We start from the raw sequence: 11,565 nt of genomic DNA on the forward strand, positions 1-11,565 counted from the left end.
GAGGTGGGCGTTTGGGAGATAATAGGATTAGATGAAGTCATGAAAGTAAAACCCTAATAATGAATCCCTAAGGAGCTCACTACCCTTCTCTGCTCATTTGCATGTGAAGACGTGAGAAATCAACAATCAGGCCCTCGGCATGCTGACACCTGATCTTGGACTTCCAACCTCCAGAACTAGGGAAAATAAATTTCAACTGCTTATAAGCTACCCTGCCTATGCATGGGCTTCCCTAGTAGCTCAGCTGGTAAAAGAATCTGCCTGCAATGCAGGAGACCTGGGTTCGATTCCTGAGTTGGGAAGATCCCTTGGAGAAGGGGTAGGCTACCCACTCTAGTATTCTTGCCTGGAGAATTCCATGGACAGAGGAGTCAGGCAGGGTACAGTCTGCGGGGTCTCAAAAAGTCAGACACGACTGAGTGACTTTCGCTGTCTGTGGTATTTTAACAGTCTGAGCATCTGAGACAAATACCTACCTCATAAGATTGTTATGAGAATTAAGAGAATTCATATAGTTGAATTGCTTATAAGAGTACCTAGCACATAGTAGGGTTTCCCCAGTGGCTTAATGGTAAAGAATCCACCTGCAATGTGGAAGCCACAGGAGACGTGCATTTCATGCTTGAATCGGGAAGATCCCCTGGAGGAGAGCATGGCAACCCACTCCAATATTCTTGCTGGGAAAATCCCACGGACAGAGGAGCCTGGCAGGCTACAGTCCATAGGGTCACAAAGAGTCAGACACAACTGAAGTGACTGAACTGTGTGAGGTATACTGCAGGAAACTTAAGTCTTGGTATTAATTGCCTAGCATCCCATAAATTAGTGAGGAATCTGGCCATATGATCTAGGCCCAATGATACCGTGCCAGGCATTCTGTTAGTTGTGTAGGATACAGAGATGATAACTTGTGTATAGTCTGTCTTAGAAATGGGAACAATTCTTGTATAATAGAATATAGAGAAGGTCCTTGATCAGATCACATCAGATCAGTCGCTCAGTCCTATCGGACTCTTTGCGATCCCATGAATCGCAGCACACCAGGCCTCCCTGTCCATCACCAACTCCCGGAGTTCACTCAGACTCACGTCCATCGAGTCAGTGATACCATCCAGCCATCTCATCCTCTGTCATCCCCTTCTCCTCCTCCCCCAATCCCTCCCAGCATCAGAGTCTTTTCCAATGAGTCAACTCTTCCCATGAGGTGGCCAAAGTACTGGAGTTTCAGCTTTAGCATCATTCCTTCCAAAGAAATCCCAGGGCTGATCTCCTTCAGAACGGACTGGTTGGATCTCCTTGCAGTCCAAGGGACTCTCAAGAGTCTTCTCCAACACCACAGTTCAAAAGCATCAATTCTTTGGCGCTCAGCCTTCTTCACAGTCCAACTCTCACATCCATACATGACCACAGGAAAAACCATAGCCTTGACTAGACGAACCTTTGTTGGCAAAGTAATATCTCTGCTTTTGAATATGCTATCTAGGTTGGTCATAACTTTCCTTCCAAGGAGAAGGCGTCTTTTAATTTCATGGCTGCAGTCACCATCTGCCGTGATTTTGGAGCCCCCAAAAATAAAGTCTGACACTGTTTCCACTGTTTCCCCATCTATTTCCCATGAAGTGATGGGACCGGATGCCATGATCTTTGTTTTTTTAGTTCCTCTTCACTTTCTGCCATAAGGGTGGTGTCATCTGCATATCTGAGGTTATTGATATTTCTCCCTGCAATCTTGATTCCAGCTTGTGTTTTTTTCAGTCCAGCGTTTCTCATGATGTACTCTGCATAGAAGTTAAATAAGCAGGGTGACAATATACAGCCTTGACGTATTCCTTTTCCTATTTGGAACCAGTCTGTTGTTCCATGTCCAGTTCTAACTGTTGCTTCCTGACCTGTATACAAATTTCTCAAGAGGCAGATCAGGTGGTCTGGTATTCCCATCTCTTTCAGAATTTTCCACAGTTTATTGTGATCCACACAGTCAAAGGCTTTGGCACAGTCAAGAAAGCAGAAATAGATGTTTTTCTGGAACTCTCTTGCTTTTTCCATGATCCAGCGGATGTTGGCAATTTGATCTCTGGTTCCTCTGCCTTTTCTAAAACCAGCTTGAACATCAGGAAGTTCATGGTTCACATATTGCTGAAGCCTGGCTTGGAGAATTTTGAGCATTACTTTACTAGCGTGTGAGATGAGTGCAATTGTGCGGTAGTTTGACCGTTCTTTGGCATTGCCTTTCTTTGGGATTGGAATGAAAACGGACCTTTTCCAGTCCTGTGGTTACTGCTGAGTTTTCCAAATTTGCTGGCATATTGAGTGCAGCACTTTCACAGCATCATCTTTCAGAATTTGGAATAGCTCAACTGGAATTCTATCACCTCCACTAGTTTTGTTCATAGTGATGCTTTCTAAGGCCCACTTGACTTCACATTCCAGGATGTCTGGCTCTAGGTCAGTGATGACACCAACCTGATTATCTGGGTCGTGAAGAGCTTTTTTGTACAGTTCTTCTGTGTATTCTTGCCATCTCTTCTTAATATCTTCTGCTTCTGTTAGGTCCATACCATTTCTGTCCTTTATCGAGCCCATCTTTGCATGAAATGTTCCTTTGGTATCTCTGATTTTCTTGAAGAGCTCTCTAGTCTTTCCCATTCTGTTGTTTTCCTCTATTTCTTTGCATTGATCGCTGAAGAAGGCTTTCTTATCTCTTCTTGCTATTCTTTGGAACTTTGAATTCAGATGTTTATATCTTTCCTTTTCTCCTTTGCTTTTCGCTTCTCTTCTTTTCACAGCTATTTGTAAGGCCTCCTCAGACAGCCATTTTGCTTTTTTGCATTTCTTTTCCATGGGGATGATCTTGATCCCTGTCTCCTGTACAATGTCACGAACCTCATTCCAGAGTTCATCAGGCACTCTATCTATCAGATCTAGATCTTCTCCCCCGTCTTCATTCTTTTTAAACTCTACTATTTCACTACGGCTTTGGGTCTATATTTTCTGATATCCTCCAGAAGACATTTTCTTATTTTCCTTCTGTTACTTTACCCTATTCTGATCTGTCACTCGCGTTGTCTCGAAATGTGGACCCAGACCTCAGGTCAACCAGTTACACAGAGCAATGAGCTCCATGAGACTAGGCACATGGCTTGATCCTCAGCACTTAGAACAATGCCTGTCATACATACACTGAGTACTCAATCTTTGTTGAATAAAGAAAGAAGGAATGAGGGAAGTTCATAGCATTCTGTAATTTCACCATTTCTTGTGTTAGTCGCTCAGCTGTGTCCAACTCTTTGCAACCCCACGGACTGTAGCCCGCCAGGCTCCTCTGTCCAGGGGATGCTCCAGGAAAGAATATTGGAGTGGATTGCCATTTGCTTCTCCAGGGGCTCTTCCCAACCCAGGGATTGAACCCTGGTCTCGTGCATTGCAGGCAGACTCTCACCACATTTTGTTTCACAATACCAGTTTGTGTCTGTCGTTCACCAGTATACCCCTAGAACCAGGCACATTGAATCGGTGCTTAACAAACAAACGAACAAAAAGGCATTCCACAGTTTCACTGTAACCTAGACCTTGAAGCAGTGTAGTTAGCTGAACAGTAGTAACACCCAGGTTGGACTGGTCATTTCAGGGAATTTAAGATAATAAAATGAAAGAAAGTAATAAAAAAAAAAAAGTAGTAAGTCCCGTGGGTCATTCTTCCCTTCAGAAAAAGCTATTAACTTTTGCACCATGTGCTGAGTAAGGTAATAATTAATCACCAGATATATCCAGAATACATGATTGATTTACATTAAACTTTAGCCCTAAAAAGAAGACATTGATCAGCCTAGTATCATTTTTATGGGTTCCTGCAACTACAGCAGATCAGGAACTGCTATTAAGGTCAAGGTTATTGGCTTAATCATGCCTTTATGATTTCTTCTGACAAATGAAAGTGAAGGAATTCTAACAACCATCTCCTCATAACATCAGGTGAGCAGTAGGGTTTCAACATCTGAATTTGATGAGGGCACAAGCACTGATTTAATGGCTGTATTAACTCCATTTTACATATGAGGAAACAGAGGCACAGAGAAGTCACAGGTAACAAGGGACTAGATAAGGCATGAAAACAGAGCAGCAACAATGCACAGTGCGTAGTGCCTGGTGGACTGGTAACGCCTTTCCTTTACTCATTCTCTCTGAAAACAGCATGCTATGGGGGAAAAAATGCCAAATCATTCCCTGGTGACCTAAGTGTCTGATGACATGAGGCCTCTTTACTGGTATTGTTGCAGTGAAAAGGGCAAAACAGGAATGAGTTGGTTTCTTTTTTTTTTTTCTTTCCTAAGAACAAAGGTAGTGAGCAGGCCTGATCACTCCTAGTTTTTATTCTGTTACTTTGACCATCTGATTCAAAGAGCCAACTCATTGGAAAAGACCGTGATGCTAGAAAAAGATTGAAGGCCAAAGGAGAAGAGGGTGGTAGATGATGAGTCGGTTAGATGGCAGTTGGTGATGGACAGGGAAGCCTGGCGTGCTGTAAAGAATCGGACATGACTTAGTGACTGAACAACGATCTGTAATCTGTAACTAAATTTGCTTTTTCTGCCCCCTAAATCCGCAGGAGCTACATTTCACACCTGTTACCATTTGATTCTATGCTAATTACATCCTGTTTCTGGGGCTCACCTTTACAAACCACCCCTCTTAACTTTTCTCTTTTTGCATCAGAGAAAGAAGGCCACAGTGCTCCCAGACTGCCAGACTCAATTACTGGGTTACCTGACACCAGCCTGTGACTGTTAATTGAAACAAAGCACGAGGAAGAAGAATACAAGATCCTGACCCCCTTGTTCCTCCCCCCTCATCTTATATAAGCCTCTTGACTCCTTGTGGAAGGGCCAGGGGCAGTTCTTCAGGCAGAAGCCAACATCCCCCCCACCCCGCCCTCACCACTCCACCAGCTGAAGATTAGAAATAGAAAGCCACCTTCCTATTTCCTCCAAACTCTGTCTCCATTTTTTTTTAATTCATATTTGGTGGGCAGAGAAAGCCAAGTTTGGCAGCAACACTATTTTCCAGCCCTGGTTTTGAGGACCCTGGAGAGGGTTATGAGTCAGGGAAAGTCCATTCTAAGGCATTTATATTTAACTGTGTTTAACTGAGTTTATGACACAGCAGTTTTCCAGGCAAGCAGTGCATTAGTTGTGAAAGTAAGCGATGAAAGGTCGTTGCTACCCCCAATGGAGAAGGAAACGGCAACCCACTCCAGAGTTCTTGCCTGGAGAATTCCAGGGACAAAAGAGCCTGGTGGGCTGCTGTCTATGGGGTCGCACAGAGCCGGACACGACTGAAGCGACTTAGCAGCAGCAGCAGCAACCCCCAACAGTTGGAATCCCAAACCTAACTCAGTACCAGAGCTGATCCTTACTGTCACACACACACACACACACATACACACACACACACACACAGGGCAGGCTAGGTTGATTGATTTAGGAGTAAAGCTCTTAGCAGGGATGATGGCATTTTTAAAAGAAAAGATAGCCAATGCGTTGAAATGTGAGGCCCAATGCTATGTTTTGTTTTTCATTTTTTTTCTTTCATTTTCCTTTCAAATGCTGTATTTGCACACAAAGCTCAGAATATGAAATATACATAGGCCTGCATTTTGCCGCAAGCTTTTACTTTCTCTCTTTTAACTTAAATAGCAAGTGCTATTATTATTTTCCCATTGGTTTTTACTAAATAGAGATGAGTGGTTGGGTGTATTCTTTTGCTGGGGTGGTCAAAAGTAAATATGACAGACTTAACAACAGAAACTTTGCTTCTCACAGGTCTGGAAGTCCAGCATCTAGGTGCCCGCAGGTTTAGTGCCTTCTGGGGCCTCTCTCCTGGGCTTGGAAATGGCCACTTTCCCCCGGTGTCCTCACACGGCTTTTGCTCTGTGCCTGTGCCCGTCTGGCGTCTACGTCCTAAGCTCCTTCTCAAATAAGGACACCAGCATGATTGCACTAGGGTCCACCCCAACCACCTCATTTTCACTTAATCACCTCTTTAAAGGCCCTATCTCAGAATACAGTCGCCGAGATCCTGAGGGTTAGGACTTCAATAAATGAATTTGAAGGGAGCACAATTTAGCCTTTAACTCTACAGAAAGAAAAGCTTGTCATAAAGTATAATAAAGGCTTTTGCACAATGAGAAAAATAATGGGAAACAACTGGATGTCTCTCAATAGAATACTGGATAGGTGATAAATTATAGTACATTCATTCAGTAGACAAATAAATATGCACCTGCTAGAAAGTATAAGATAGATCTATATTTGCTGCTATGAAATGAAACCAAGGTGTTCCAAGTTAAGAGGGAAAAAACAATGGAGAGAACATTTTGTTAAATATGTTCTCCTTTTTTTTTTTTAATATAGTATGTGTTTCTAGAATAAGACAGCAAAAATTTGTAAGCAGGGCTCCTAGGATGAGAAACAGTTAAATGTTTTTAAATACATCCATACCCTTTGGTACAGTTTTAATATTTTTCTGTGTTCACCTGTTTTCCTGATAGGTATAAAAATCTATCAATAGTAATGCATTTTAAGAACATTTTAAGTCATTAAATATACTAACATGTTTGGTTGTATATAATCAGTAGCTACAGTTCTAGTTTCAGGTAGAGCCATTTTATGTTGTTGTTGCTCAGTTGCTAAGTTGTGTCCAGCTCTTTGCACCCCCAAGGGCTGTGTCAGGCCAGACTCCTCTGTCCTCTGTCTCTCAGAGTTTGCTCAGATTCTTGTCCATCGAGTCGGTGATGCTATCTATCCGTCTCATCCTTTACCTCCCTCTTCTCCTGCCCTCAGTCTTTCCCAGCATCAAGGTCTTTTCCAATGAATCAGTTCTTCATGTCAGGTTGCCAAAGTATTAGAGTTTCAACCTCAGCATCAGTCCTTCTAGTGAATATTCAGGGTTGATTTCCTTTAGGGTTGACTGGTTTGATCTCTTTACTGTCCAAGGGACTCTCAAGAGCCTTCTTCAGCACCACTGTTGGAAGGCATTAATTCTTTGGCTCTCAGCCTTCTTTACAGTCCAACTCTCACATTCGTACATGACTATTGGAAAAATCATACATCTGACTATATGGACCTTTGTTGGCAAAGTAATGTTTCTGTTTTTAATACGTGGTCTGGGTTTGTCATAGCTTTCCTTCTAAGGAGCAAGTGACTTTTAATTTCATGGCTGCAGTCTCCATCAGCAGTGATTTTGGAGCCCAAGAAAATAAAACCCATCAGTGCTTCCACTTTTTCACCTTCTATTTATGATTACCCCAAAACTATATTCTAATCTGCCCTGCCTCTGACTACTCTGATTACACTGCCCTTGGGTCCACATCTGTTTTTCTAGTAGGAATGGAAGCCTCCTTGAGGGAAGGGACAGGGTTTTTAATGACCTTGTAGAAGTAGGTATGATAAAAGGTTAACTGAAAACAACATGATCAAAATTTCACATGATCCACACCAAGCTTATAAAAATGCATAAAAAGGATTGCAAATAAATGGCACAGAGTCTTATTAAGTCTCCTCTGAGAGACACAGTTACAGATGATTCCCTCCCTCCTTTAGGTGTTTCTGTTCTTTCCAGTGTTTTGAATGAGTATGTTTACTTTTGATGTCAGAATACAGAAATGACTATATTACAAACAATCTTACAGCAACTATATTTTAAAATACCTTAGAAAGGGGATTGGAGAAGGAAATGGCAACCCACTCCAGTATTCTTGCCTGAAAAATCCCACAGACAGAGAAACCTGGTAGGCTACAGTCCATGGGGTCGCAAAGGGTCGGACACAACTGAGCAACTTCACTACACTTGGAAAGCGGGTAAAAGAAAACGCTGTGTATCAGAATGTTGGCACTGGCTTTTAGTGGTGGGGCTATGACTGGTTGGAGGCGAGGAGAGCTACTTTTGTTCCTCAAAATTTTAGCAACGAATTTGTTTTCAAATTTTGTATTTGAAAAACAAAATTAAGGTTTTGGGTTTTTTTTTTTAAGATTTCAGTTTAATTAATATCGATCATCTTTAGATGACCATTGCAGAGCTATATCCAGTTTCTCAGAAGCCCTGCGCTACCACCCAGACATATAGATGCCTCCTGTACCTGTGCCAGAGACCTGTGCGTGCATCTCCTGCCGCACAGTCCCATCTTCTGGCGTGGGCCTCTCCCAGTCTGTCACTAGGAAGCCGTTCCAGTGAGTTCTAGCTGAGTTCTCTTCCTTAGACCACGAAGCCATTGTGGCACTTCCTACAGGACATAGACACAGGACCCTCTTCACCAAGGTTAGGCTGCCCTGGACTTCCCTGGTGGTCCACTGGTTAAGAATCTACCTGCCAATACAGGGGACAAGGCTGTGATCCCTGGTAGGGGAAGATCCCACATACCATGGCCCCACTAAGCCCTGGAGCCCCAGCTACTGAACCCTGAGTGCCCTAGAGCCCATTCTCTGCAAGAAGAGAAGCCGCCACAATGAGAAGCCCCTGCACCGCAACTGGAGGGTAGCCCCCACTCGCTGCGACTAGAGAAAGCCCCTGCTCCTCAACCAAGACCCAGCACAGCCACAGATAAATAAAAAAGTAAATAATAAAGTGCAGCTAGCCGCTAGGAAGTCGGGGTTATCTACCACATTGGGCGTTTTCCTGACTGGAGGCCCTCTGTGCTCACAGTGAGTCTGCATCCGTTTCTAGAACTTCACGTTTGCATTTCTGGAGCACATGCTTGACTCAAAGAAGAAGGCAACAGATCCGAATGCTGGTGCTACTTTCTCTAGCCTTTTTTTCAAGGTGTGGAGCTCTCTCCCCAAGAGGAGGTTTACTCATGCCTCACAAGTGAGAAAAAGAAATGCTGGGACATACACAAAGGCACAGGAGAACAGAAGAGCTGCGGAGAAGAAGAGGCATGAAATATAAGACAGAAATTAAAAGATGAGGAAACGCGGAGTGGGGGAAGGATTAAAGAAAGATAAAAGATATAGGTGGAAGTAAACAGAAGAAAACAATAAACAGGATATACTGACAGGAATTTGCTGTATGGCTCAGGAAACTCAAACGGGGGCTCTGTATCAGTCTAGAGGGTGGGATGGGAAGGGAGACAGGAGGGAGGTTCAAAAGGGAGGGGATATGTGTGTACCTATGGCTGATTCGTGTTGAGGTTTGACAGAAAACAACAAAATTCTGTGAAGCAATTATTCTTCAATTAAAAAAAAAAAAAAGACGCACCGTGGCCAGGACTTCCCTGGTGCTCCACTGGCTGAGACTCTGTGCTCCCAATGCGGGGGACACGGGTTCGATCCCTAGTCGGGGAACTAGATCCCACACGCCATAACACTGAGAGCTGCACTGCAACTAAATCCCGAGTGGCGAAACTAAGACCTGGTAGAGACAAATAAATAAATAAATTTTTTAAAATGCATTGAGGTCTTAACATGTACCAGGTACTTAAGTGCTTCACATGAGAATTGTCATGTGTAATCCCCACAACGACTACACGTGGAAGGTTCTACCATTTTTCCCACTTGATGGGAAAAGGAAAATGCTGTTTAGAGTTACTATTTGTCCAGGGTCGTGGAGGTAGTGAGTGGGAAATCCGGAATTTAATCTATGTCTTTCGCACCCTAGAACCTGTGCTAAACCTTACACTGAAAAACAGTTCTCTGTCATCCCTTTACGTCAACACACTAAACGCCTAACCTGTGCTGTCACCCTTTAACAGGAGCCAAAGGTGACAAGGAAGGATATAGGCCACACCACAAACGACGTAAGTGTCTAAATATAGCGTAGTTCAGTTCCTTAGACTATCTTTGGAAAAGACATAGTTTAGATAATGCTAAGACTACAGTTTGCTCCAGTAGTGATACTGGGCAGGGCCCCACGGGGCTTCTAGGCACGAGGCCTTTCATGTCTTCTGTTTCTTTGTTGATCGGAAATAGCCTTCATTTATCCTCCATGACCTTCCCTGAGTTCCAAAGAGCAGATTCAAACAGTTGATAACTGGGGAAGGGAGAGGATGTGAGACTCAGGAGAAACTAACAATCAGGAGCAGCCTCGGGGCAAGGTCCTATTTCCCCACCAAGGGATAAAATGTTGTTTTTGTTTAGGTGCTAAGTCACATCCGACTCTTTTGTGACCCCATGGCCTGTAGTCTGACAAGCTCCTCTGTCCATGGGATTTCCCAGGCAAGATTATTGGAGTGGGTTGTCATTTCCTTCTCCAGGGAATCTTCCCAACCCAGGGATCAGACGTATGTCTCCAGCACTAGCAGTATTCTTTACCACTGAGCCACTAGGGAAGCCTCATGCACAACAATAGCTTTGAGCTATTTTGCAAATACTGTAACCCCTTCCAGGTGGAAGAAGTTAACAATTGTCGATGGAATGCTGCCAAAAGCATGTAGACCCCAGTTGGACCTGAAGGTTGATGATATTGACTCCTGCTAACCTCACTACCAGCTCATTAGAAAGATGTGCACAAGCTGATCATGCCCACTTTGAACAATTACTATAAAACTTCTCACTATGTTCCCCAAGTTGGGACACACAGTTTTGAGGGCATTAGCCTACTGTGTCCCCTTTTACCTGGCAAAGCAATAAAGCTACTTTTCTACTTCACCCAAAACTCTGTCTCCAAGATTCAATTCAGCACCAGTGCACAGAAAAGTCAAGCTTTCAGCATCAGTAGAAATATGGAGATAAGATGAGCATAGTGGTCCATAATGTTTCTTTGCAAAATTTCCAGAGAAATAAGAGCCTTCCATTTCCTAGACATACCTGTGTGTCACTTACCTATTCTTAACATGCCAAGTCAACACCAACGCCAATCAAAGACTCTATTAGGAGCTGACTTGCAGGATGGTGCAGTGTATATGGCCCAAGGGAAAGGCGGTGACTAGTATCATGGACAACTTGCTTTAGCTGTTTTCAACATGTAGTGAGGGAAAGTATAACCAGTTTCTGGAATGGAAAGGAATGATAAACTTCCTGTAAATTGTCAGGCTTGCATTCATTGTAATGATGACATCTGGCAGATGATTGCTTAATTTCTTGCCTACGCAGGCGGAGGTGAGTGTTTAGAGAAGTACCAGTTCGGTTTCCTTCCTCATAAACCCAAAATACAGTACAAAAAATATTCCCAGCTGTATAAGACAACTCTCGGAAATTTTTTAAACGCTAAGAAGTATATGAAAGTCCTGTAAGTGTTAGCCACTCAGTCATGTCCGACTCTTTGTGACCCCATGAATGGTAGCCTACCAGGCTCCTCTGTCCATGGAATTCTCCAGGCAAGAAAACTGGAATGGGATTCCCTTTTCCTGCGAACTTCCCAACCCAGGGATTGAACCTGGGTCTCCTGCATTGCAGATTCTTTACCATCTGATCCACCAGGGAAGCCCATATGGATGGCAAGAGTTATATCAGCAGAAGAAAACAGGGCTGTCATATACACCTCCTTTCCAGTAGTCATGGACAGATGTGAGAGTTGGACCATAAAGAAGGCTGAACACCGAAGAATTGATGTTTTCAAACTGTGGGGCTGGAGAAG

General features: G+C 43.5%; 1 protein-coding gene across 1 annotated transcript in view; it reads right to left on the minus strand.

Annotated features, from left to right (window-relative positions):
- The window catches only part of FBXL5 (F-box and leucine rich repeat protein 5), a 58,676-nt gene extending 47,845 nt beyond the window's left edge, over positions 1–10,831 (minus strand). Inside the window, exon 1 of the mRNA XM_070791829.1 lies at positions 10,812–10,831. The gene's annotated coding sequence lies outside the window, so the exon portion shown is untranslated. The remainder of the gene's footprint in view (positions 1–10,811) is intronic.
- Between the last annotated feature and the right edge of the window lie 734 nt (positions 10,832–11,565).

This window comes from Bos indicus, chromosome 6, assembly GCF_029378745.1.
Source record: "Bos indicus isolate NIAB-ARS_2022 breed Sahiwal x Tharparkar chromosome 6, NIAB-ARS_B.indTharparkar_mat_pri_1.0, whole genome shotgun sequence".
Classification (NCBI taxonomy): Eukaryota; Metazoa; Chordata; class Mammalia; order Artiodactyla; family Bovidae; genus Bos; species Bos indicus.